The 24657-nt window shown below is 48.7% G+C and overlaps 1 long non-coding RNA gene across 3 annotated transcripts; it reads right to left on the bottom strand.

Moving 5' to 3' along the window:
* Positions 1-850: 850 nt before the first annotated feature.
* Positions 851-18005, bottom strand: LOC105713160 (uncharacterized). 3 transcript variants are annotated; one of them, XR_010344248.1, is made up of 5 exons: positions 17873-18005; positions 16084-16143; positions 6811-6931; positions 2295-2365; positions 851-1538 (listed from the first exon to the last, which is right to left on the bottom strand). It is a non-coding gene; the product is annotated as an uncharacterized LOC105713160 (long non-coding RNA). The 3 variants fall into 3 exon arrangements; XR_010344246.1 differs by lacking the exon at positions 6811-6931; XR_010344247.1 differs by lacking the exons at positions 6811-6931; positions 17873-18005 and adding an exon at positions 17230-17864.
* Positions 18006-24657: the final 6652 nt, after the last annotated feature.

Below are 24657 nucleotides of genomic sequence, written 5' to 3'. Positions count from 1 at the left end.
TGACAGGCGTGAGCCACCGCACCTGGCCTGTTTTTTTTGTTTTGTTTTGTTTGTTTGTCTTGAAACAGGGTTGAATTCTGTGGCCCAGGCTGCAGTGCAGTAGTGCCATCTGGGCTCACTGCAATCTCCGCTTCCCTGGTTCAAGTCATTCTCCTGCCTCAGCCTCCGAAGTAGCTGGGACTGCAGATGTGCACCACCATGCCTGGCTTATAAAGTTTGTATTTTATAAGAGACGGGGTTTCCCTGTGTTGGACAGGATGGTCTCAAACTCCTGGCCTCAGGTGAGCCGACTGCCCTGGTCTCCCAAAGTGTGGAGATCACAGGCGTGAGCCACGGAGCCTGGCCAATGTTTTTGTAGTTTGGACAAATGTATAGCTGTGTTATTTAACAATGGAGATCTGTCTGAGAGATGTATCTTCAGGCAATTTTTTCCTTGTGTGAACATCATAAGATCTACAAACCCAGATGGTGTAGCCTACCACACACCTAGGCTATGTGGTCTAGCCTCTTGTTCCTAGGCTACAAACATGCAGCACGCAACTCTACTCAATGCTGTAGGCAGCTGAAACACAGTAGTAAGTATTTGTGCATCAAAACACAGAAAGGTACAGTAGCCCAGGCGTGGGCTCACGCCTGTAATCCCAGCACTTTGGGAGGCCAAGGCGGGCAGTGGATCATGAGGTCAGGAGTTTGAGACCAGCCTGGCCAACATGGTAAAACCCCATCTCTACTAAAAATACAAAAAAAAAGTAGCCAGGTGTGGTGGCAGGCACCTGTAATCCCAGCTGCTTGGGAGGCTGAGGCAGGAGAATCACTTGAACCCAGGAGGCAGAGGTTGCAGTGAGCTGAGACCTTGCCACTGTACGCCAGCCTGGGCAACAGAGCGAGACTCCATCTCAAAAAAGAAAAGAAAAGGTTCAGTAAAAAATACAGTATTATAATCTTACAGGACCACTGTCATGTGTGCAATTCTTACTGACCAAAACCTGTTACATGGCACGTGACTGTACCGTGATAATGTAAGATGGTAACATCAGGGAAAGGGGAGGGAGATGTGGGAACTCTTTGTATCATCTTTCCAATATTCCAGTAAATTTAAAATTACTCCAAAATAAAAAGTTTAGGGCAAAAAAAAGGCAACGAAAATGTCCACCTATAGGAGACTGGATAAATTGTGGTACATTTATTCAATGGAGTATTATACAGCAGTGAAAATTAATCAATTTCCATTACACGCAACACCACAGATGTGCTTCCATTTACATATAAAGTCTCAACAGGGTGTGGCGACTCATGTCTGTAATCCCAGCACTTTGGGAGGCCGAGGTGGGGGGATTGCTTGAGGTTAGGAGTTCAAGACCAGCCTGGGCCACATGTCGAGAAAAATTAATAATAAACTGGGTATGGTGCCATGGTCTACCTGTGGTTCCAGCTTCTCGGGAGGCAGAGGTTGGGGGATTGCCTGAGTACTGGAGGTCGAGGCTGCAGTGAGCCGTAATCCCAACACTGCACTTCAGCCTGGGCGACAGAGTAAGATCCTGTCTCGAAAATAAGTATCGTTTGAAAACACAGGCAAAGCTAAACAATAAACAGTTTAGGGACACAGGGTTATTTATTTAAAAGCAAGGGAGCCAGGCGTGGTGGCACACACCTGTAGTCCCAGATACTTGGGAGACTGAGGCAGGAGGATCACCTGGGACCAGGAATTCCGGGCTGTAGTATACTATGCCAGTGCAGTGTCCACACTCAATTTGGCATCAGTTTGGTGACCTCCTGAGAGCGGGGGAACTGGCCCTCGTTGGAAATGGAGCAGGTCAGAACTCCTGTGTTAATCACTGATGGGACCATGCCTGTGAATCGCCACTGCACTCCATCTGGACAACATAGCGAGACCCTATCTCTTAGAAAAAATTAGCCAGATGTGATGGCATGTGCCTGTAGTTCCAGCTACTCAGGAGGCTGAGGTGGGAGGATTGCATGAGCCCGGGAGGCCGAGGTTGCCGTGAACTATGATTGTACCACTGGACTCCAGCCTGGGCAACAAAATGAGACCTTTTCTCTAATCAACAAACAAAAGAAAACAAAATAAAATGGAAGCCCCCAAGAAGCTAAGGGAAAAGATGCTCTTCAGGAGAGGGGTCCACTCTGGCCGCAGGTTCCTCTTCTCTGCCACCCTTTCCTGTTGTCTTCATCTGTTCACTTTGTTTAGGGCTGCTTTCCATGATTCATCTTTTGAATCACATCCTTCAAGCATTCTCACACTCCTCACTCCTCTCAGCCTCCAAAGGACTCACCTGCCATCCTCTCCTCTGTGCCAGCCGAGCCCAGCAGCAGGAAACCACCTAGCCAGCCCAACGGGTTTTACCTGAATCAGAGAAATCAGAGGCCTCAGATGTGCGCACAGCACTCTCTGTATGTCCAGTGTGCTTGCATTTCCCCCCGCCCTCCAGGCCATGACCAGGTCCCATACTTCTCTGTGTACAGAGAAGCCATCAGAAGAGAACCCCCTTGCCACCTGTTCCTGTGATTCATTCTCTCAAGGACTGGGGTTTCCTTCCTTCCTTCTTCCCTTCCCTTCTATCTCCCTCCCTCTCTCCCTCTGTGCTCTTCCATTGAAGTTTCTCCTCTCCTCCTCCTCCCTTCTTCTTCCTTCTCCTCCTCCTTCTCCCCTTCTCCTTCTCCTCCCCTTCTCCTCCTCTTCCTCCACTTGCTCCTCCTTTTCTTCCTCCTCTTCCTCCCCCTCCTCCCCTCCTCTTCCTCTCCCTCCTCCCTCCCTCTTCCTCTCCCTCCTCCCCACCTCTTCTTCCCCCTCCTCCCCTCCTCTTCCTCTCCTTCCTCCCTCCCTCTTCCTCCCCCTCCTCCCCTTCTCTTCTTCCCCCTCCTCCCCCTCTTCCTCCTCTTCCTCCTGCTCCTCCCCTCCTCCTCATCATCTCCTCCTCCTCTTCTCCTCCTTTTCCTCTCTCCTGTATCACCCATCATCTTTCTCTCCTGCTAAACCCTGCCCATCGCTATCCCCAAATGCTCCTGCCTCTCCCATTCTTTTTTTTAAGAATCCCTCCCTTAAGGGAGCCAATAGATAAAAGAGACTGTAGCAACAAATCAATCACATGCAACCCGAGGACTCTGTTTGGATGTGGAGTCTAACAAACCAATGTTTTGTTTTGTCTTTTAATTATAAGATAAGTGGAGAAATCTGAACTCTGACTGCATATTCGATGATAGGAAAGAATTATGGTGCATTTTTTAGATGGATCACAGGACTGTGGTTATATTTCTATAAACAAACCTTATCTTCAGAGATATGAAATGAATCATCTGTGCATGAAATGATGTGATGTCTGGGATGTGTTTTAAAATAATCTAGGGCGGTGAGGGTGTGGACAATGAAAGGGAGTAGAAATGAGACAGCATTGGCCATGAGTTGATGATTGGAAGGCCCAGTGGCGGGTACGTGGAGTGAACCATACTCTTTTATTTTATTATTTATTTATTTATTATTTTTATATATATTTGAGAAAATGGCCTTATTTAAACCTGTTTTAAAAATCTCTCTCTTCATGGTGGCTCATGCCTGTAATCCCAGCACTTTGGGAGGCTGAGGTGGGCGGATCATGAGGTCAGGAGTTCGAGACCAGCCTGGCCAACATGGTGAAATGCTGTCTCTACTAAAAATACAAAAAAAAAAAAAAAAGTAGTCAGGTGTGGTGGCAGGCACCTGTAATCCCAGCTACTTGGGAGGCTGAGACAGGAGAATCAATTGAACTCGGGAGGCAGAGGTAGCAGTGAGCCGAGATTTCGCCACTGCACTCCAGCCTGGGTGACAGAGCGAGACTCTGTCTCTAAATAAATAAAATAAAATAAAATAAAATCACACAATAAAATCCAACATCCCTTGCCATAGCCCCAAGGTCCTGTAAGTCTGGCCCGTCCACCCTCTGGCCTCATCTCCACTCTCTGTCCAGGCTTGTCCTCCAAGCACACCAGCCTGTATGAGTGAGTTCCTGTATGCTGTTCCCTTTCCAAAAGATTCACCTGGCTGCTTCCCTCCCTTCCTCTGTCTCTGCTCAATTGTCCCCCACTGGGAGGTTCCTTCCACTAACTATTCTCTCCAGCTTTATTTTCTTAAGGAACCTCATCTCTACCTGATATCACGTCACACCTGGTTGGTTGTTGATCATCAGTCTCTCTAACAGAACGTAAGCTCTATGTGGGCAGGGGTTTTGTCTGTTTTGTTGCCTAGAACAGTGCCTAGCACACAGTAGATAATTAATACTTTTTTTTTCTTTTGGAGACTGCATCTTAGTCTGTTGCCAAGGCTGGTCTGAAACCCTTGAGCTCAAGTGATCCCTGCAAAGTGTGTGAGCCACTGCACCCAGCCAATAATTAATACTTTTTTTTTTTTTTGAGACAGGGTCTCACTCTGTGGCCCAGGCTGGAGTGTAGTGGCACAGTAAAATCTTACTGCAGCCTCGACATCCCCAGGTTCAGGTGATTCCCTCAGCTCAGCCTCCTGAGTAGCTGGGACTACAGGTGTGCACCACCATCCCCAGCTAATGTTTGTGCTTTGTTTTTTGTTGTTTCTTTTGAGATAGAGTCTCGCTCTGTCGCCAGGCTAGAGTACAATGGCACAATCTTGGCTCACTGCAACCTCTGCCTCCCAGGTTCAAGTGATTCTCCTGCCTCAGCCTCCTGAGTAGCTGGGATTACTGGCGCATGCCACCACGCCCAGCTAATTTTTTTTCTGTATTTTTAGTAGAGACAGGGTTTCACCATGTTGGCCAAGCTGATCTCAATCTTCTGACCTCGTGATCCACCTGCCTCAGCCTTCTAAAGTATTGGGATTACAGGCGTGAGCCACCTTGACTGGCTGATTAATGTTTGTATTTTTTGTAGAGACAGGGTTTTGCCATGTTGCCCAGGCTAATCTCAAACCCCTGGGCTCAAGCAATCTACCCACCTTGGCCTTCCAAATATTACTTTTAAAATAAATGAATTTAAACCTGCCAGTCTCTGCCAAAATCTTATTTTGCCACAGTTCCCTCTTTGGGTGTAAAAACATGCATAAATAAGGCTGAGTGCGGTGGACTTACCCAGACAGAGCATTAAACAATTTTAGAGCTCTGCCCAAAAACGACGGCTCATGCCTGTAATCCCAGCACTTTAGGAGGCTGAGGTGGGTGGATCACTTGAGGTCAGGAATTCAAGACCACCCTGGCCAGCATGGCGAAACACTGTGTCTACTAAAAATACAAAAATTAGTCTGGCGTGATGGCATGCACCTGTAATTCCAGCTACTTAGGAGGCTGAGGCATGAAAATCGCTTGAACCCAGGAGGTAGAGGTTGCGATGAGCCAAGATTGCACTACTGCACTGCAGCCTGGGTGACAGAGTGAGACTCTGTCTCAAAAAAAAAAAAAAATTGCAGCTGGGCACGGTGGCTCATGCTTGTAATCCTAGCACTTTGGGAGGCCAAGGTGGATGGATCACTTTAGGTCAGGAGTTCAAGATTCAAGAGTGCAAGACCAGCCTGGCCAACATGGTGAAACCCCGTCTCTACCCAAAATACAAAAATTTGCTGGATGTGGCGGTGCACGCCTGTAATCCCAGCTACTTGGGAAGCTGGGCACAATAATTGCTTGAACCCAGGAGGCAGAGGTTGCAGTGAGCCAAGATTGCGCCACTGCACTCCAGGCTGGGCGACAGAGTGAGACTGTTTAAAAAAAAAAAAAATACATAGATAAAACACCCTATTCCATCTTCACTTCAGTCCACATGGATTCTGTCGCACCACTCCTCAGACTGTTGTGTCCAGTGGCGCGGGAGATAATCTCAATCCTTGATGAAGCCATTCCTATACATTTTACAAAGTTAATCAGGATGGGAGAAATGAAAACAAACCTGGCTGGCCGGGTACGGTGGCTCACGTCTGTAATCCCAGCACTTTGGGAAGCTGAGGTGGGAGGATCACCTGAGGTCAAGAGTTCGAGATCAGCCTGGCCAATGTGGTAAAACTGTATCTCTACTAAAAATACAAAAATTAGCCAGGTGTAGTGGTGGGTGCCTGTAGTCCCGGCTACTCAGGAGGCTGAGGCAGGAGAATCGCTTGAACCTGGGAGGCAGAGGTTGCAGTGAGCCAAGATCGCACCACTGCACTCCAGCCTGGGCAACAGAGTGAGATTTTGTCTCAAAAAAAAAAAAAAGAAAAGAAAAGAAAAGAAACCCAGCTTCCGCACACTCAGCATTAATCAGGAGGCCATCTTGCTCTCCGACCTGCTTCCCCATAGTTGTTTTGTGCCTGTTGTCCTAGAATCAGGTAGCCCTTGTTACAAGATTCTACTTCCTCTCAACTGCTCTGTAAATAACAACTTAAACATGATGAAACAAGTTTTCTCTTTGAGATATTCCTTCAGGTCCTGCATGCTGATGAAACAACTCTGCCAGCTGATCTGATAGACCTCATGAGAGGGTGACTCACCAAAGAATGCAATTTCCACGTTTGGGATGATTTCGCCTCTTTCCCTGACCAATCAACAATGCCAACTCTTCACCCTCCATGATCTCCTCAAAAACCCAAGCCCAGAACTCTGAGGGGAGATGGATTGAGGGTCTGCTTCCATCTGCTCCCTCAGTGCTCTACAATCATTAGAACTTTTCGGCTGGGTGCAGTGGCTCATGCCTGTAATCCCAGTACTTTGGGAGGCCAAGGTGGGCAGATCACCTGAGGTCAGGAGTTCAAGACCAGCCTGACCAACATGGAGAAACCCTGTCTCTACTAAAAATACAAAATTAGTTGGATGTGGTGGTGCACACCTGTAATCCCAGCTACTTGGGAGGCTGAGACAGGGGAGAATCACTTGAACTCCAGAGGCAGAGGTTGTGTTTAGCCAAGATTGTGCCACTGAACTCCAGCCTGGGCAACAAGAGTGAAACTCTGTAAAAAAAAAAAAAAAAAAAAAAAAAAAAATTAGACCCTTTCTCTGCTGCAAACCCTGCTGTCTCCATGCAATTGGTCTATTGCTGCACAGCGGGCATATGAAGCTATTGTTCCTGTAACACTGAGGGAGGGTATGGAACCCAGGGGTTGCAGGCTGAAAGGGCCTCACATGGGAGGGGACAAGTTCTTCCAAGACCCTTGGTAGCATGGGTCTTCATTGTCTCTGTCCTTCCTGAAGCAGTTCCCTCTAAACTGACTTGATACCACCCAAGACTGTTCTCCTCCTAGGAAAAAGTCACTGTTGGCAACATCCCCACCCAGCCCTGCTCTCATATCCCCCAGCTGCTACTGGCTCCCAGCTGTCCCTCCAAGGCAAGTTTCCTTCAGCCAAACCTCTCCTGGGAGGCTATACCAGGTAGCCAATGGCCTACTGACCAGCCTGGGCAGCATACCAAGACCTTGTTTCTACTAAAAATGTTTTTAAAAGTTAGTAAGGCATGGTGATATGTGCCTGCAATCCCAGCTACTTGGGAGGCTGAGGCAGGAAAATCGCTTGAACCCTGGAAGCAGAGGTTGTAGTGAGCTGAGACAGAGCCACTGCTCTCCAGCCTGGGCTACAGAGCGAGACTCCATCTCAACAACAACAACAAAAAGTTGAATTACACACTTTCAAATGGTGAATTTTGAGCCAGGTACGGTGTTATGTGCTTGTAATCCCAGTGACTTTGGAGGCTGAGTCTTGAAGATGGCTGGAGCCCAGGAATTCAAGATCAGTTTGGGAAACATAGCAAGATCCTGTCTCTATTAAAAAAATTAAAAATTAAATAGTGAGTTTTATGTTAGGCAAATTATATCAGAATTTTTTTTTTTTTTTTTTTTTTTGAGACGGAGTTTCGCTCTTGTTACCCAGGCTGGAGTGCAATGGCACGATCTCGGCTCACCACAACCTCTGCCTCCCGGGTTCAGGCAATTCTCCTGCCTCAGCCTCCTGAGTAGCTGGGATTACAGGCACGCGCCACTGTGCCCAGCTAATTTTTGTATTTTTAGTAGAGACGGGGTTTCACCATGTTGATCAGGATGGTCTCGATCTCTTGACCTCGTGATCCACCCGCCTCGGCCTCCCAAAGTGCTGGGATTACAGGCGTGAGCCACCGTGCCCGGCCCCCAGAATTTTTTTTTTTTTGAGACAGTCTTGCTCTGTCATCCAGGCTGGGGTACAGTGGCGTGATCTCAGCCCACTGAAACCTCTGCCTCCTGGGTTCAAGCGATTCTCCTGTCTTAGCCTCCCAAGTAGCTGGGACTACAGGCACCTGCTACCATGCCCAGCTAATTTTTGGTATTTTTATTTTTAAAATTTATTATTATTATTATTGTTTAAGATGGGGTTTCACCATGTTGGTCAGGCTGGTCTTGAACTCCCGACCTCAGGTGATCCGCCCACCTTGGCCTCCAAAGTGCTTGGATTACAGGCGTGAGCCACCGCGCCCGGCCAATTTTTGGTATTTTTAGTAGAGAGATGGGGCTTCACCATGTTGGCCAGGCTGGTCTCAAACTCCTGACCTCAGGTGATCTGCCCGCCTCAGCCTCCCAAAGTGCTGGGATTAGAGGCATGAGCCACGGCACCGGCCAAATCATATCACAATTAGGAAACAACAGCAAACACTTTAATGACTGTGGATCACCTCTGGGGTCAAACCCCAAATCCCTGGTGCACCTGCAAGTCTGCCCTGTCCCTCAGACCATCTCAGCCAAACTGCTGACTTTCCAGCCGCCTGCCTTCCCTCCTTCCCCATCGCTGGGCCTTTGCATCTTCTCCTCCCTTCCACCCTCATCTGACAAGTCTATTCATCTCGAAAGTCTTAGCAGAGTGGCCAGGAGTGGAAGCTCATGCCTGTAATTACAACACTTCAGGAGGCCAAGATGGGAGGGTTGCTTGAGCCCAGGAGTTCAACACCAGCCTGGGCAACATGGTGAAACCCCATCTCTACAAAACATACAAAAAACTTAGCCAGTTCTGGTGGCGCCTGTCTGTAGTCACAACTCCTTAGGAGGCTGAAGTGGAAGAATCACCTAATCCCGGGAAGTCAAGGCTGCAGTGAGCCATGATCAGACCACTACACTCCAGCCTGGGTGACAGAGTGGGACTCTGTCTCAAAATAAAAATGAAACTTAAAATTAGGCTGGGCATGATGGCTCATGCCTATAATCTTAGCCCTTTAGGAAGCCAAGGTAGTCAGTTCACTTGAGGTCAGGAGTTTGAGACCAGGCCGGCCAACATAGTGAAACCCCGTCTCTACTAAAGATACAAAAATTAGCCAAGTGCAGTGGCTCATGCCTGTAACAGCACTTTGGGAGGCTGAGGCAGATGGATCACCTGAGGTCGGGAGTTCCAGACCAGCCTGACCAACATGGAGAAACCCCATCTCTACTAAAAATACAAACAATTAGCTGGGCGTGGTGGTGCATGCCTGTAATCCCACCTACTCGGGAGGCTGAGGCATGAGAATTGCTTGAACCTGGGAGGTGGATGTTGCGGTGAGCCAAGATGGTGCCTTTAGACTCCAGCCTGGGCAACAAGAGTGAAATTCTGTCTCAAAAAAAAAAAACAAAAGAAAAGAAAAAAAAATTAGCCAGGCATGGTGGCATTCGCCTGTAATCCCAGCTACTTGGGAGGGTCAGGCAGGAGAATTGGGTGAACCCAGGAAACTGCAGTGAGCTATCGTGCCACTGCACTCCAGCCTGGGCAACACAGCGAGACTCCATCTCAAAAAAAAAAAAAAATTAAATTAAAAATAAGTCTTAGCAGACAATTTATTTCCTCCAGGAAGGACTCCCTCATATCCCCAGAGTCTAGGTCACTGGCTCCCAAAGTACTATTTGAGATGATTTCCAAGTGTCTTGTTTTAATGATCGTGCATTTATTTTAATGCACATTAGCAAAATAGTAAACAGCCCATCATACCAGTGACTTCATGGCTATTGTTGATTAGGATGAGTCTAAGGTAGTCCCGTGGGGATCCAAAGAAGGAAGTAAAAAAATAAGTTGGTGGAAAGACCAAATTAAAGGTAAAGGCAGCACTTGACAAAATTGTGAAATAGCCCTTCAGGAATAATAGAAGTTGGGAGGCCCCAGTGGCAGGGTTAACTCTGTGTGACCTTCCATAGCAGCCATGGGGGCTTTTAGCTATTACAAGGGAGTGATTTTATGCCTGTCTCCCTGACTAGGGTGTCAGCCCTGAGAGAGCAGGGCTGGTCGTTGCTGTGTCCCCAGAGCCGCCCTCACAGGGCGGACTCAGAGCAGGTGCCCAGGAAGTAGGTGTTGAATGAACAAATGCCAAGCTGCCAGGTTTGGACTTTTCTCCCAAGGGCACTAGAGAGGTACAGGAAGGTTTTTTCTTTTATTTCATTTTTCTTTTTTTTCTGGAAACAGAGTCTCGCTCTGTCACCCAGGCTGGAGTGCAGTGGTGCGATCTCAGCTCACCGCAACCTCCGCCTCCTGGGTTCAAGTGATTCTCCTGCCTCAGCCTCCCGATTAGCTGGCATTACAGGCACGGGACATGCCTGGCTAATTTTTGTATTTTTAGTAGAGACGGGGTTTCACCATATTGGCCAGGCTGGTCTCAAACTCTGACCTTGTGATCCGCTCGCCTCGAACTCCCAAAGTGCTGGGATTTACAGGCATGAGCCACAGCACCCAGCCCATAGTGGAGGTTTTAATCTGGAAAGTGCTAAGTTTGATCTGTGCTTTAGAAACCCCAGGCTTGGCCAGGTATGGTGGCTCACACCTGTAATCCCAGCACTTTGGGAGGCCGAGGCTAGTGGATCATGAGGTCAGAAGATCAAGACCAGCCTGGCCAACACGGTGAAACTCCGTCTCTACTAAAAATACAAAAAAAAAAAAAATTAGCTGGGCATGGTGGCACGCACCTATAATCCCAGCTACCTGGGAGGCTGAGGCAGGAAAATCGCTTGAACCCAGGAGGTGGAGGCTGCAGCGAGCTGAGATCGTGCCACTGCACTCCTGCCTGGGCAACAGAGTGAGACTCTGTCTCAAAAAAAAAAAAAAAAGAAAAGAAAAAAGAAATCCCAGGTTCCCTCTCTACTCTGGGCCCAGAAATCTAACACCGCTCCTGTGTTATTGTGAAATATGCATTTGGTCTTCTCTGTATTCTAGTGTACAACTCCTAAAATTGCTGGAATCACGGAAGTGATAAGTGTCTCTGTATGCCAATGAGATGACTGGTGGCTGGCCACCCCTAGGTAGCTTCAGGATGGGGCTGGTCACTAGAAAGACCAAGGCAAGATTAATGAGTTGGGAGTTTCAGTTCCATCCACCAACCCCTGGGGAGGGGGTGCTGTTGAAGGTTGAGTGGATCACCAATAAGCAGGAGTTGAATCAGCCACACCTACATAATGAAGCTTCCATAAAAACTTCATGATGCCTGGTGTAGTGGCTTACGCCTGTAATTCCAGCACTTTAGGAGGCCGAGGCAGGCGGATCACCTGAGGTCAGGAGTTTGAGACCAACCTGGCCAACGTGGTGAAACCCCATCTCTACTAAAAATATAAAAATTAGCTGGGCGTGATGGTGGGCTCCTGTAATCCCAGCTTCTTGGGAGGCTGAGGCAGGAGAATCTCTTGACTCAGAAGGCAGTGGTTGTACTGAGCTGAGAATGAGCCACTGTACTCTAGCCTGGGCAACAGAGCAAGACTTCATCTCAAAAAAAAAAAAAAAAAAAAGGCCGGGTGCAGTGACTCACACCTGTAATCCTAGCACTTTGGGAGGCTGAGGTGGGTGGATCACCTGAGGTCAGGAGTTCAAGACCAGCCTGGCCATCGTGGTGAAACCCCATCTTAAAAATAAATAAATAAAAAGAAGAAGTTGGGGGCAATCTTGTGGGATTCGGTCTTCAACTTGTGGGATCTGATGCTGTCTCCAGGTAGATAGGGTCAGAAGTGAATTGAATTAGAGGACCAGCTGGTGTCCCCTAGGGGGAGATCTCCCTCATACCTAGCAACATAAGGATGTTGTGAGAGTGTTGTGGGACAAACTGTGGATTCCTCTAGTCTCAGAATTCTTTGCCCTATCTTTTCCTAACAACTCCTCTTTATCCTCCTCCTCCAGGAAGCCTTACCAAACCCCAGGCTGGGTCAGGTTCCTGCTCTGAGTTCCCACAGCCCCAGGACTCACTTTCCCATCCCAGCCCTATCCACTTTGGGAACAGGTAGTAACACCCACAGACCTGGGAGTTCCACGAGGTAGGCCCCAGGGTCTCCCAGTAAGCCCCACAGAGTGGATACTAACAAACACTCATTGCACTGACCCGACCTGAACTCCATCACCATCTCCCCAGACCTCTCAGTTCTTGCCTTTCACCAGCCCCTCATCAACCATTTTTGGCTTCTCTCCTTGCCTATGCTGCTGCCATGTGTATTATTTTTTATACTTTTTATTTTATTTATTTATTTTTTTGAGACAGAGTCTCACTCTGTCACCCAGGCTGGCATACAGTGGGGAGATCTCGGCTCATGGTAACCTCCACCTCCCAGGTTCAATCAGTTCTCCTGCCTCAGCCTCCTGAGTAGCTGGGATTACAGGCGCACACCACCACACCCAGCTAATTTTTTTGTATTCATAGTAGAGACAGAATTTTGTCATGTTGTCCAGGCTGATCTTGAACTCCTGACCTCAAGTGATCCACCTGTCTTGGCCTCCCAAAGTGCCAGGATTACAGGTGTGAGCCACCATGTCTAGCATGTATCATTATTTATTTTGTTATTGTTATTATTATTTGAGATGGAGTTTCACTCTTGTTGCCCAGGCTGGAGTGCAATGGCGTGACCTTGGCTCACTGTAACCTTCGCCTCCAAGGTACAAGCAGTTCTCCTGCCCCAGCCTCCCAAGTAGCTGGGATTACAGGTATGTGCCACCATGCCCAGCTAATTTTGTATTTTTAGTAGAAAGAGAGTTTTGCCACGTGGGTCAGAGTGGTTATCAAACTCCTGACCTGAGGTGATCTACCCACCTTGGCCTCCCAAAGTGCTGGGATTACAGGTGTGTGCCACTGTGCCCGGCCAATTTTTAAAATCATATATGCTCAACACCTCTGCTTAAAAAAAATTTAAGCATTTTTTTAAAATTAACTAATTTTTTTTTTGAGAGATAGGGTCTTGCCCTGTCACCCAGGCTGGAGTGCAGTGGTGCAATCACCGCTCACTGCAGCCTTGAACTCATGGGCTCAATAAATCCCATTACAGGCATGAGCCACCACACCCAGCCTAAAAATCATACTTATTAAGTACTTTTTCCACGTCGGGTATTATACCAAGTGCTTTATATGCAGTGGCTCACGCCTGTAATCCCAGCACTTTGGGAGGCTAAGACGGGTGGATCACCTCAGGTCAGGAGTTCAAGACCAGCCTGCCCAACATGGTGAAACCCTGTCTCTAGTAAAAATACAAAAACATTAGCTGGGTGTCGTGGTGGGCACCTGTAATCCCAGGTACTTGGGAGGTTGAGGCAGAAGAATTGCTTGAACCGGGAAGATGGAGGTTGCAGTGAGCCAAGATTGTGCCACTGCACTCCAGCCTCAGTGATAAGAGCTAAATTCCATCTCAGAAAAAAAAAGAAAGAAAGAAAAGAAAAAGAGATGCTCTTGCCTCAGCCTCCTGAGCGGCTGGGACTACAGGTGCACACCACTATGCTGGGCTTTTTGTTTTTAAATGTAGAGATGGGATCCCATTGTGAGCCTAGGCTGGTCTCAAACTCCTGGGTTGCGCTCTTTTACATCTCCTCGGGCAGTGAATGAGGGATCCGATTTCCCCACATCCCATTTCTCCCCACCAACGCCTGCTATTTTCTCCTCTTTTCTTTTTTTGAGACAGAGTTTCTCTGGTTTTGCTCTTGTTGCCTAGGCTGGAGTGAAGTGGCACAATCTCTGCTCACTACAACCTCTGCCTACTGAGTTCAGGTGATTCTCCTGCCTCAGCCTCCCAAGCAGCTGGGATTACAGGCATGCGCCACCACGCCTGGCTAATTTTTGTATTTTTAGTAGAGATGGGGCTTCTCCATGTTGATCAGGCTGGTCTCACACTCCCAACCTCAGGCAATCCACTTGTCTTGGCCTCCCAAAATGCTGGGATTACAGGTATGAGCCACTGCGCCTGGCCTGTTTTCTCTTCCTTTGATCATGGTCATTCTAGTGGGTGTGCAGTGGTATCTCATTGTGGTTTTGACATCCATTTCCGTAATGCTGATGACTTCGGGCATCCTTTTCTGTGTTTCTTGGCCATTTCCTCACTACCTTTTGCAAGCTGACCTCAGCCCTCACCACCTCACTGAACCACCATTTCCACCTTCACCAATCCAGTGGTTTAATTTCCCTTCTTTTCTCTCTCAGCAACTTTGGACACTTCCTCCTCTCCAGCCATTCTTGGTTTTCCTCTTCCTGTTCTGGAGAGAAATCTGAGAACTTAGGCCAGTTAGTTAACTTCTCTGTGCCTCAGTTTTTCATCTGTGAAATGAAGATGGTAATAGTTCCTACTTCAAGGTTGCCGAGAAGTTTCCATCAGCTAATGTATATAAAGGGCTTAGAAGTGTGGGGAGGCCCAGGCAGGCTCATCGCTGAAGCCCAGGAGTTTGAGACCAGCCTGGGCAACATGGTGAAACCCCATCTCTACAAAAAATACAAAAATTAGGTGTGGTGGCATGTGCCTTTAGTTCCGCTAGTCGGGAGGCTGAGGTGGGAGGATTGCTTGAGCCCAGGGAGTTGGGGCTGCAGTGAACTATGATTGCCTGTAGTCCCAGCTGCTCTGGAGGCTGAGGCTGGAGATTGATTGAATCTGGGAGGTGGAGGTTGCAGTGAGCTGAGATTGCCCCACTGCATTCCAGCCTGGGTGCTAGAGCAAGACTCTGTCTAAAAAATGGGTGCTAGAGCAAGACTCTGTCTAAAAAATAAATAGACAGATAGACAGATAGATAGACAGGTAGATAGAATTTGAGGAAAAGCCACCAGAAATTCAAAACAAACAAAAACAGACTCTCTGCGGCAGAAATCGGATGTGAAAATTGTTCACTTTCATTAAGAATCTGCTTAATGCCAGGCGTGGTGGCTCACGCCTGTAATCCAAGCACTTTGTAGGCCAAGGCGGGTGGATCACCTGAGGTCAGGAGTTCAAAACCAGCCTGACCAACATGGTGAAACCCCATCTTAAAAAAAAAAAAAAAAAAAAGAATCTGCTTAAGATTCTTGTAGCTTTAGCTTTTTAAACAACACATCGGGTCAGGCACGGTGGCTCACGTCTATAATCTCAGCACTTTGGGAGGCCGAGGCAGGTGGATCACGAGGTCAAGAGATTGAGACCATCCTGGTCAACATGGTGAAACCCTGTCTCTACTAAAAATACAAAAAATTAGCTGGGCATGGTGGTGAACGCCTGTAGTCCCAGCTACTAGGGAGGCTGAGGCAGGAGAATTGCTTGAACCCAGGAGGCGGAGGTTGCGGTGGGCAGAGATTGAGCCATTGCACTCCAGCCTGAGTAACAAGAGTGAAACTCTGTCTCAAAAAAAAAAAAAAAATACATCTAAAGACAAAAAACTTTTTTTTTTTTTGAGACAGATTCTTGCTCTGTAGCCCAGGCTGGAGTGCAGTGGTACGATCTTGGCTCACTGCAACCTCTGTTCCCGTGTTCAGGTGATTCTCCTGCCTCAGCCTCTCAAATAACTGGGACTACAGGCGCGTGCCACCACGCCCGGCTAATTTTTGTATTTTTAGAAGAGACGGGGTTTCACCATATTGGCCAGGCTTGTCTCGAACTCCTGACCTCATGATTGGCCCACCTTGGCCTCCCAAAGTCCTGGGATTACAGGCGTGAGCCACTGTTCCTGGCCAAGACATAAAACATTTATATGGCATAGTGTTACATGATTGTTAAGAGTATGAATTTTGGACCAGGTGCAGCGGCTCACATCTGTAATCCCAGCAGTTTGGGAGGCCAAGGCAGGAGGATCTCTTGAACCCATGAGTTCGAGACCAGCTGGGGAAACAGGACAAGACCTCGTCTCTACAGAAAAATGAAAATAAATTAGCCAAGCATGGTGGTGGCACCTGTGGTCCCAGCCACTGTGGAGGCTGAGATTGGAGACTCACTTGCACCCAGGAAGTCAAGGTCAAGCGGTGAACTCGCTGCTGCACTCCAGTCATCGAGACCTCAGATCAAAAAAAAAAAAAAAAGTATAAATTTTGGAACAGGACTGCCTGGGTTCAGATCCCTTTGCCCTGACTCTGACAATTTTGCAACTTCTCTATGACTTAGTTTCCACATCAACAGGAGATAATATTAGCATATCCTATTTGCTAGGATTGTTGGGTCATTCAATGAGAGTATCCACATACAGAAAGAAGCTGGGTTAAGCATTACTTATTTACTCGCATTGTAAATCCCCCTCTGGCCATGGGCGACTTTCATAGCCATCTAACCCATGCTACACAAACCCTGCAGTGAAGGGGGATGATCGCCTGCCTCGGCCTCTCAAAATGTTAGGATTACAGGCGTGAGCCACCGCACCCAGCCGAGATCTATTAACACACTCCAAATCTCGACCTAGTCTCATTGGCTCCAAGCAGCTTTCTCACTCTCTCCTCCAGCTCTTCAGGAACAGAGTGATAATAAAAATCAAAACCCAGTCAACTCTTCCTCTGTCAGTGCGGTTGACCAGCAGAGGCCGCTTCCCTTCTTAAAGGGGCCTCTCCTAGTTTCGACTTTCTCTTCTCTTTCCTAAGATGGCCTGGTGCATTTCTCCTGTCACCCTCCCCCAAGCTTCGCCAAGGAAGCGGCCCCTCCCACGTAGCTGGAATGTTACATCTCTCAGTGATGACTACATGGCTTAAAGCAACAAATAAATAAAGCCACTTTCTTAAGTTGGGTCGGGATATTTTATCTGGTGGTGCATAAGTAGATGAAGGCACATTCTCAGCGTGGTCTCTATCCCCCAAACACCGCGGGGTGCAGAGGCTGCAGGTTGGAGGTCCACAACCTCTAGGGCAAGGTCAAGAGCAGGAGCAAAGGGACATGTGAATAAAAACGGGAAATTCTCAGAACTTAATTTTTTGTGTATTTCTTTGATTTTTTCTTTGTGTGATTTCTTTGAATTTTTTGTTTGTTTCTTTGATTTTTGTGTGTGTGCGTGTCTTTGGATATTTTGTGTGTATTTCTTTGACTAGGTGACACCAGGCTCAAACTTTACAAAGGTAGAAAAAGATCTAATATCTACCCATCCCCATATCACTCCTCACAGGTAACTGCTGTGGCCAGTTTGTTTCTTCTTCCTTTTCTTTTTTGAGTCGGAGTCTGGTATGTTGCCCAGGCTGGAGTACAGTGGTGCGATCTCGGCTCACCGCAACCTCAGCCTCCCGGGTTCAAGCGATTCGCTTTCCTCAGCCTCCCGAAGTAGATGGGATTACAGGCACGCTCCACCACGCCCGGCTAATTTTTTGTATTTTTTAGTAGAAACGGGGTTTCCCCCCGTTGGCCAGGCTGGTCTCGAACTCTGACCTCAGGTGATCTGCCCACCTCAGCCTTTCAAAGTGCTGAGATTACAGGAGTGAGCCACAGCGCCCGGCCCCAGTTTGCTTCTGCTTTCCAAGACATTCTGTATTTAAAAAGCAAAAGGTTGTATTTTTTAAATCTCAACCTTTTACATTTTTATACTTTTTTTCTTTCTCCTTTCCTACCCTGTCAGGCTACAATAGCTCAATTCGTGTCAGTTCAAGTATCCTGTCCTCATTTTACGGCGACTCCGCATCCCACTGTGGGCCGCCCCACAGCTTATATAATGAGTCTCCCCATCGATGGACAAGTAGGTTGCTTCTGGTCTTTTGGGTTTTTTTTTTTATATGAATTTTTATGAGAACAACAACAAAAAACAATGATACTCACCCCCACCCCTTGGTTAGTGTTTGTCAAGAAACGGACAGTCCGAAGTCCCAACCTACGTCCCCCAACGCCCGACTCTTCGCATCCGCCGAGGGTACCCCAGCTCCGGGATCGCAGTGCTCAGGGACCCCGCGTCCAGGGCCTGCCCAGCCTCCCCGAAGCTGTCAGGCGGCGGCTGCTGCCAGAGGTAGCCACGCCCCGTAGCCCGCCCGCAGTCGGCCCGATTCAAATCTGGCCAATGATAGTGTGTAAACAAACCCAGGCCCCGCCCCTCAATGAATAATCTCCCCACCCTACCCCCGGCAGGCAAGAGGCCCATTTAACCCGACGGGGGGTTGGGGTCGGGACGGAGTCGGAGTCGTGGCTCCGCCCCCAGGCCTGGGCCAATAGGCGGCCAGGCTCCGCCCCCGGCACTTGCCGCGCTGAGGACCCGAGGCTGGGCTGGGCGCGCAGCTGCCTGATTTTGCCGCGGCTCTCAGTCTGGGTGCTCCGGACGCTCCGAGCGTGGAGCTGGGGTGGCGCACTCCGCGGCACTAGCCGCATTGGAAGGGCGCGGTCAGAGGGCAGAGGTCGCCCCGGCATCAATGCTCTCTGAGTCCCCCCTTACTTCCAGCGCCTCGCTGCTAAAACTGGACCCAGAAAGGTCTCCGATGAAAGGTTGTTCCCCTCACCCCTATTTAACGAAACCTGGAGGGGACTCGGGTGTTTTTGGCTTGCGCAAGGCTTTTCATTTCTTTCTCCTGGTTCTTGCAGTGTTACATGAATACGGAAAAATGCACGTATCATGTGCGCCTCTCTACGGAAAACTAAAATTCCATGTGGCACCAGCATCCTCCCAGGTCGAGCTACAACTTGGGTCGGCGAAGTTTTCAACTTTACAGTCGCCACTACAGGGGAGGAGCTGCGAAGGGCGTTTTGTTTTGACTGCCAGAGGCACAAACCACTTTTTAAAAAGTGAGGTCGGGCGCGATGGCTCCTGCCTGTAATCCCAGCACATTGGGAGGCCGAGGCAGGCGATCACCTGAGGTCAGGAGTTGAAGACCAGCCTGGCCAACATGGTGAAACCCCGTCTCTAAAAAATACAAAAAAAATTAGCCAGACGTGGTGGCGCATCCCAGCTACTTGGGAGGCTGAGGCAGGAGGATCGTTTGAACCCGGGAGGTGGAGGTTGCACTGTGCCAAGATCGCGCCATTACTACACTCCAGCCTGGGTGACAGAGTGAGACTCTGTTTCAAATAAAATAAAATAAAATAAAAAATAAGTGAAAGAAAGGATAGGAGGGAAGGGAGGGAGAGATGGAAAAAAGGGAAGGAAGAAAAGAAAGAAAAAGAAAGAAGAGAGAGAAAGGAAGAAAAGAACAAGAATAAACACCCCTCTTTCTGGCCAGGCGTGGTTGCTCATGCCTGTAATCCCAGCACTTTGGGAGGCTGAGGTGAGGGGATCATTTGAGATTCAAACCAGCCTGACCAACATGGTGAAAGCCCTTCTCTAATAAAAATACAAAAATTAGCCAGGTGTGGTGGCGAGGCCTATAATCCCAGCTACATAATCCCAGCTACTCTGGAGGCTGAGGCAAGAGAATCACTTGAACCCAGGAAGTGGAGGTTGCACCTCTGCACTCCAGCCTGGGCAACAGAGTGAGACTCCGTCTCAAAATAAATAAATAAATAAATAAATAAATAGATAATGAGATGGATTTGGGCCGGGCACGGTGGCTCACGCCTATAATCCCAGCACTTTGGGAGGCCGAGGTGGGTGGATCACGAGGTCAAGAGATGGAGACCATCCTGGTCAACATGGTGAAACCCCGTCTCTACTAAAAATACAAAAAATTAGCTGGGCATGGTGGCGCGTGCCTGTAATCCCAGCTACTCAGGAGGCTGAGGCAGGAGAATTGCCTGAACCCAGGAGGCGGAGGTTGCGGTGAGTGGAGATCGTGCCATTGCACTCCAGCCTGGGTAACAAGAGTGAAACTCCGTCTTAAAAAAAAAAAAAAAAAAAAAAAATGAGATGGATTTGGCACAAGAATAGATGCACAGAGGTGTGATGAAGCAAATAGAGCAACATGCTGATGTCAAATCTAAGAGGTGGGTATTTAGGTGTTCCCTATATTTCTTCCACTTTTCTATGTTTGAACATTTTCATAATAAAATGTTTGGGGACCAGGTATATTTGGGTGCCTGACAATACACTCCCATTGAAGAGATGAGAAAATGGAGGAGCCGGAGAAGTGACTTGCCCTAGGTTCATCGGGTGACTCAGCCACAGAACACCTGGGTGTATGACTTAGTCCCCCCGCTGCCTGGCTGGCCCTGGGACAAGTCGCTGAACCTGTCTGGGTCTGACTGTTCAACTCAGTGCTTAACCTGGGACTCATAACTTGCAACTAATTCTCAAATAAAAAGGGTGTGTCACCCCCAAAGGACAGCAGGTCTCTTTGGATCTGGGCCCATATTGACCCCGACACTGGTCTTTGGTCATCCCTTTGGCTGCCTCTGACCTTCCCCCCACTGCTTCTAGATCAGTGTGCACAACACTCACTCATTAACTCTAAAGCTTGGACAGCCTTTCCAGGATGCCAGGGAACAGATAGGGCAGAGCAGAAAAAACAGACATTTGTTCTCCCAGGGCAGGGACTGCCAGAGAATCAATGCTCTTTCACCCACCCCTTTAGTTGCACCGCCTGGCAGCTAAAACCCAGATGCTGTACCAAGGGATCATCGTGTAAAGGATTCCATTTGAGAATCAGATGCAAGTTATGAGTCCCGCATTAAGAACTGAGTTGGTGCCTGTAATCCCAGCACTTTGGGAGGCCAAGGTGGGGGGATCATTTGAGGCCAAGAGTTCCAGACCAGCTTGGCCAATATGATGAAACCCTGTCTCTAGTAAAATACAAAAATTAGCTGGGCATGGTAGCAGGCGCCTGTAATCCCAGCTACTCGGGAGGCTGAGGCAGGAGAATTGCTTCAACGTTGGAGGCATGGGTTGCAGTGAGCTGAGATTGTGCCACTGCACTGCAGCCTGGGCGACAGACCAAGACTGTCAAGAAAGAAAGAAAGGGGGGAAGGGAAGGAGGGGGGAGAGAGAGAAAAAAAAGAAAGAAAAAGGAAGAAAGAAAGGAAAAAAGAGAGAGAGAAAGGGGGGATGGGGAGGGAAGGAGGAAGAGCTGGGTGCAGTGGCTCACGCCTGTAATCCCAGCACTTTGGGAGGCTGGAGGTGGGTGAATCACTTGAGGTCAGGAGTACAAAATCAGCCTGACCAACGTGGTAAAACTCTGTCTCTACTGAAAAAAAAAAATACAAAATTAGCTGGGCGTGGTGGCACATGCCTGTAATCCTGGCTACTCAGGAGGCTCAGGCAGGACAATCGTTTGAACTCCAGAGGCGGAGGTTGCAGTGAGCTGAGATCGAGTCATTGCACTCCAGTCTGGGCAAGAAGAGTGAAACTCTGTCTCAAAAAAAGAGAGAGAGGAGAGGAGAGAGAGCAAGGAAGGAAAAAGGAAAGAGAGAAAGAAAGGAGGAAAGAGAGTAAGAAAGAAAAAAAGAGAGAGAAAACGAAAGCAGTAATTGAGTTGGGCAGTCAGACCCAGACAGGTTCAGCGACTTCTCCCAGGGCCACCCAGGCAGGGTGGGGACTAATGGCTAGGTTTTTGGGCAGGCTTCTTTTTTTTTTTTTTGAGACGGAGTTTTGCTTTTACTGTCCTGGCTGGAGTGCAATGGTGGGATCTCAGTTCACTGCAACCTCCAGCTCCCAGGTTCAAGTAATTCTCCTGCCTCAGCCTCCGGAGTAGCTGGGATTACAGGCATGTGCCACCATGCCCAGTTAATTTTGTATTTTTAGTAGAGACAGGGGTTACTTCATGTTGGTCAGGCTGGTCTCGAACTCCCGACCTCAGGTGATCCTCCCACCTTGGCCTCTCAAAGTGCTGGATTACAGGTGTGAGCTACTTCGCCCGGTCTCTTATTTTTATTTTTTAGGCAAAATCTTGCTCTGTCGCCCAGGCTGGAGTGCAGTGGCACGATCCTGGCTCACTGCTACCTCCCTCTTCCGTGTTCAAGTGATTCTCCTGCCTCAGCCTCCTGAGTAGCTGGAACTACAGCTGTGTTTTAGTGTTGCCCAGGCTGGTCTTGAACTCCTGAGCTCTGGCAATCTGCCTGCCTCGACCTCCCAAAGTGCTGAGGCTGGCTTCTTGCTGGTGTCCTCTGCACCCTGCCAAAGCCATTCCAAATGGCATGGCCCAAGGCCATCTCCCTAAGAGGCCAAATGCGTGTATGAGGTGGGTGAATGTTGTTATATCTATTCAGCATACTTTTCTTGAGCATTTACTAAGTGCCAAGCACTGTTTTAGGGGCGGTGGATATTCTACAATGTACCTGGGAACTGCCACAAAGGGTATGACTGAGGGAGGTAAACTGAGGCCCACAAACCGAGGCTAAGTGACTTATTTGCTTAGTTGCTTGGTCTGTGTTGTCTAAAAGATTGTGAGTTGTGTGGGAGGCAGGAACCAGGGTGGTGTTGGTCATCACAGGATCCTTGGTACACACCAGACATTAAACAAATATGAATGGACCGGGCGTGGTGGCTCACGCCTGTAATTCCAGCACTTTGGGAGGCTGAGGCGGGCACATCACAAAGTTAGGAGTTTGAGAACAGGCTGACGAACATGGTGAAATCCCGTCTCTACTAAAAATACAAGAATTAGCTGGGCGTGGTGGTGCGAGCCTATAATCCCAGTTATTCAGGAGGCTGAGGCAGGAGAATGGCTTGAACTCGGGAGACAGAGGTTGCAGTGAGCTGAGATCGGGTCACTGCACTCCAGCCTGGCAACAATAGGGAAACTCGGCCTCAAAAAAAAAAAAATGACTGAATAAACTCTGACGAAGTCTGCAGTTAGTCCCCTAGTTCTGAGTCCCCGAGGGCTGGCAGCTATGACAGATATGCAAGTGCTACCATCAGGTCCCACCGTACAGTGAAGCCTTCAGAGGAGGGTGGAGTCTCACTTCCTGGGTGCATGACTGGGCAAAACACTTCCCTTCTCAGAGCCAATTGAGTTTTCCACGCTGTGACATTTGGGTAACTAAAGGCCTCTCCCTGTGGGCAGTTCTCATCAGAAACAGTCATCACCACCCAGTTAACACTTTAAAAGTGTAGCTCCATCAGTGGCTGTGAAAGTGCAGAGTGGGGAAGGTGCAGACTATACAAAAATAAAGTCAAAAACATGTATACTGCTGCTTCCTGGAGGGTCCGAATACCTCCAATGGGTGGTGGATGATCACTGTTTTGTTTCTTTTTTCTTTTTTGAGAGGGAGTCTCACTCTGTTGCACAGGCTGGAGTGCAGTGGCATGATCACAGCTCACTGCAGCCTCCACCTCCAGGGCTCAAGCGATTCTCCTGCCTCAGCCTCCCAAGCAGCTGGGACTACAGGTACATATCACCATGCTGGGCTAATTTTTGTTGAGACAGGGAGACAGGGTCTTGCTATGTTGCCAATGCTGGATAAATTCTTTTCTTTTCTTTTTTTTTTGAGACGCAGTTTCGCTCTTGTCACCCAGGCTGGAGTGCAGTGGTGTGATCTCGGCTCACTTCAACCTCCACCTCCAGGGTTCGAGCGATTTTCCTGCCTCGGCCCCCGAAGTAGCTGGAATTACAGGCCTGAGCCTCTGTGCCGGCAGATAAATTATTTTTAAAAAATACATTGTGGTAGATATTATGGGTAGCACCGCCAAAATACTAGAAGACATGTTAAGGCTTAAAAAACAGAGGCCGAGGCTGGGCGTGGTGGCTCACGCCTGTATTCCAAGCCCTTTAGAGGCCAAGGTGGGCGGATCACCTGAGGTCGGGAGTTCAAGACCAGCCTGACCAACATGGTGAAACCTCGTCTTTAAACAACAACAACAACAACAACAAACAAACAAAAAAAAAAACAGAGGCCAAGCACGGTGGCTCACGCCTGTAATCCCAGCACTTTGAGAGGCTGAGGCAGGCGAATCACCTGAGGTCAGGAGTTCCAGACTAGCCTGGCCAACATCGTGAAACCCCATCTCTACTAAAAATGCGAAAGAAAAAACAAAAAAAAAAAAACAAAACAACAACAACAAAAAAATCTAACTGGGGGTGGTGGTACGCGTCTGTAATCCCGGCTACTCCAGAGGCTGAGAGGCAGGAGAATCGCCTGAACCCGGGAGGCTGAGGTTGCAGTGAGCCGAGATGATGCCACTGCACTCCAGCCTGGCAACAAGAGCGAAACTTCGTCTCAAAACAACAACAAAATTAGCCGGGCGTGGTGGTGCGCGCCTGTAGTTCCAGCTACTCGGGAGGCTGAGGAAGAGAATAGCTTCAACTCGGGGGACGGAGGTTGCAGTGAGCCGAGGTCGCGCTACCACAATCCAGCCTGGGCTACAGAGCGAAACTCCGTCTCAAAACAAAACAAAATATAACAACAACAAAAACAATCACAGATCTGTCTCAATTACTCATTTATTCAACACGCATTCACTGGGCACCTACTGTGTGCAGGAGATTTTTCTAGGGCACTGGGGAGACAGAAGGGACTAAGGGAACAGAATTTAAGTCTCCCTGGGCTGCGAGCCCCGGGAAGGTAGGCCCGGGGGTTGTGCCCTCGCTGGGCCCCCAGCACCGCGCAGCGCACACAGTGGGCGCTCACCAAGCGCTCGCTAAGGGAACGCGTGAATCCCAGTGTCCCGCCAGCAGGGCGTTTACGGCCTGATGGGGCGGAAACGGACCCGACACCACCACGGTGTCCTGGGGCTTCTGGGAATCCCATCA

The sequence above is a fragment of the Aotus nancymaae genome, unplaced genomic scaffold (assembly GCF_030222135.1).
Source record: "Aotus nancymaae isolate 86718 unplaced genomic scaffold, 86718_ANA_hifiasm-v0.15.2.pri h1tg000028l, whole genome shotgun sequence".
Lineage (NCBI taxonomy): Eukaryota > Metazoa > Chordata > Mammalia > Primates > Aotidae > Aotus > Aotus nancymaae.
The sequence above is the reverse complement of the archived record's forward strand: the minus strand, read 5'-3'. Positions and strand labels throughout refer to the sequence as shown.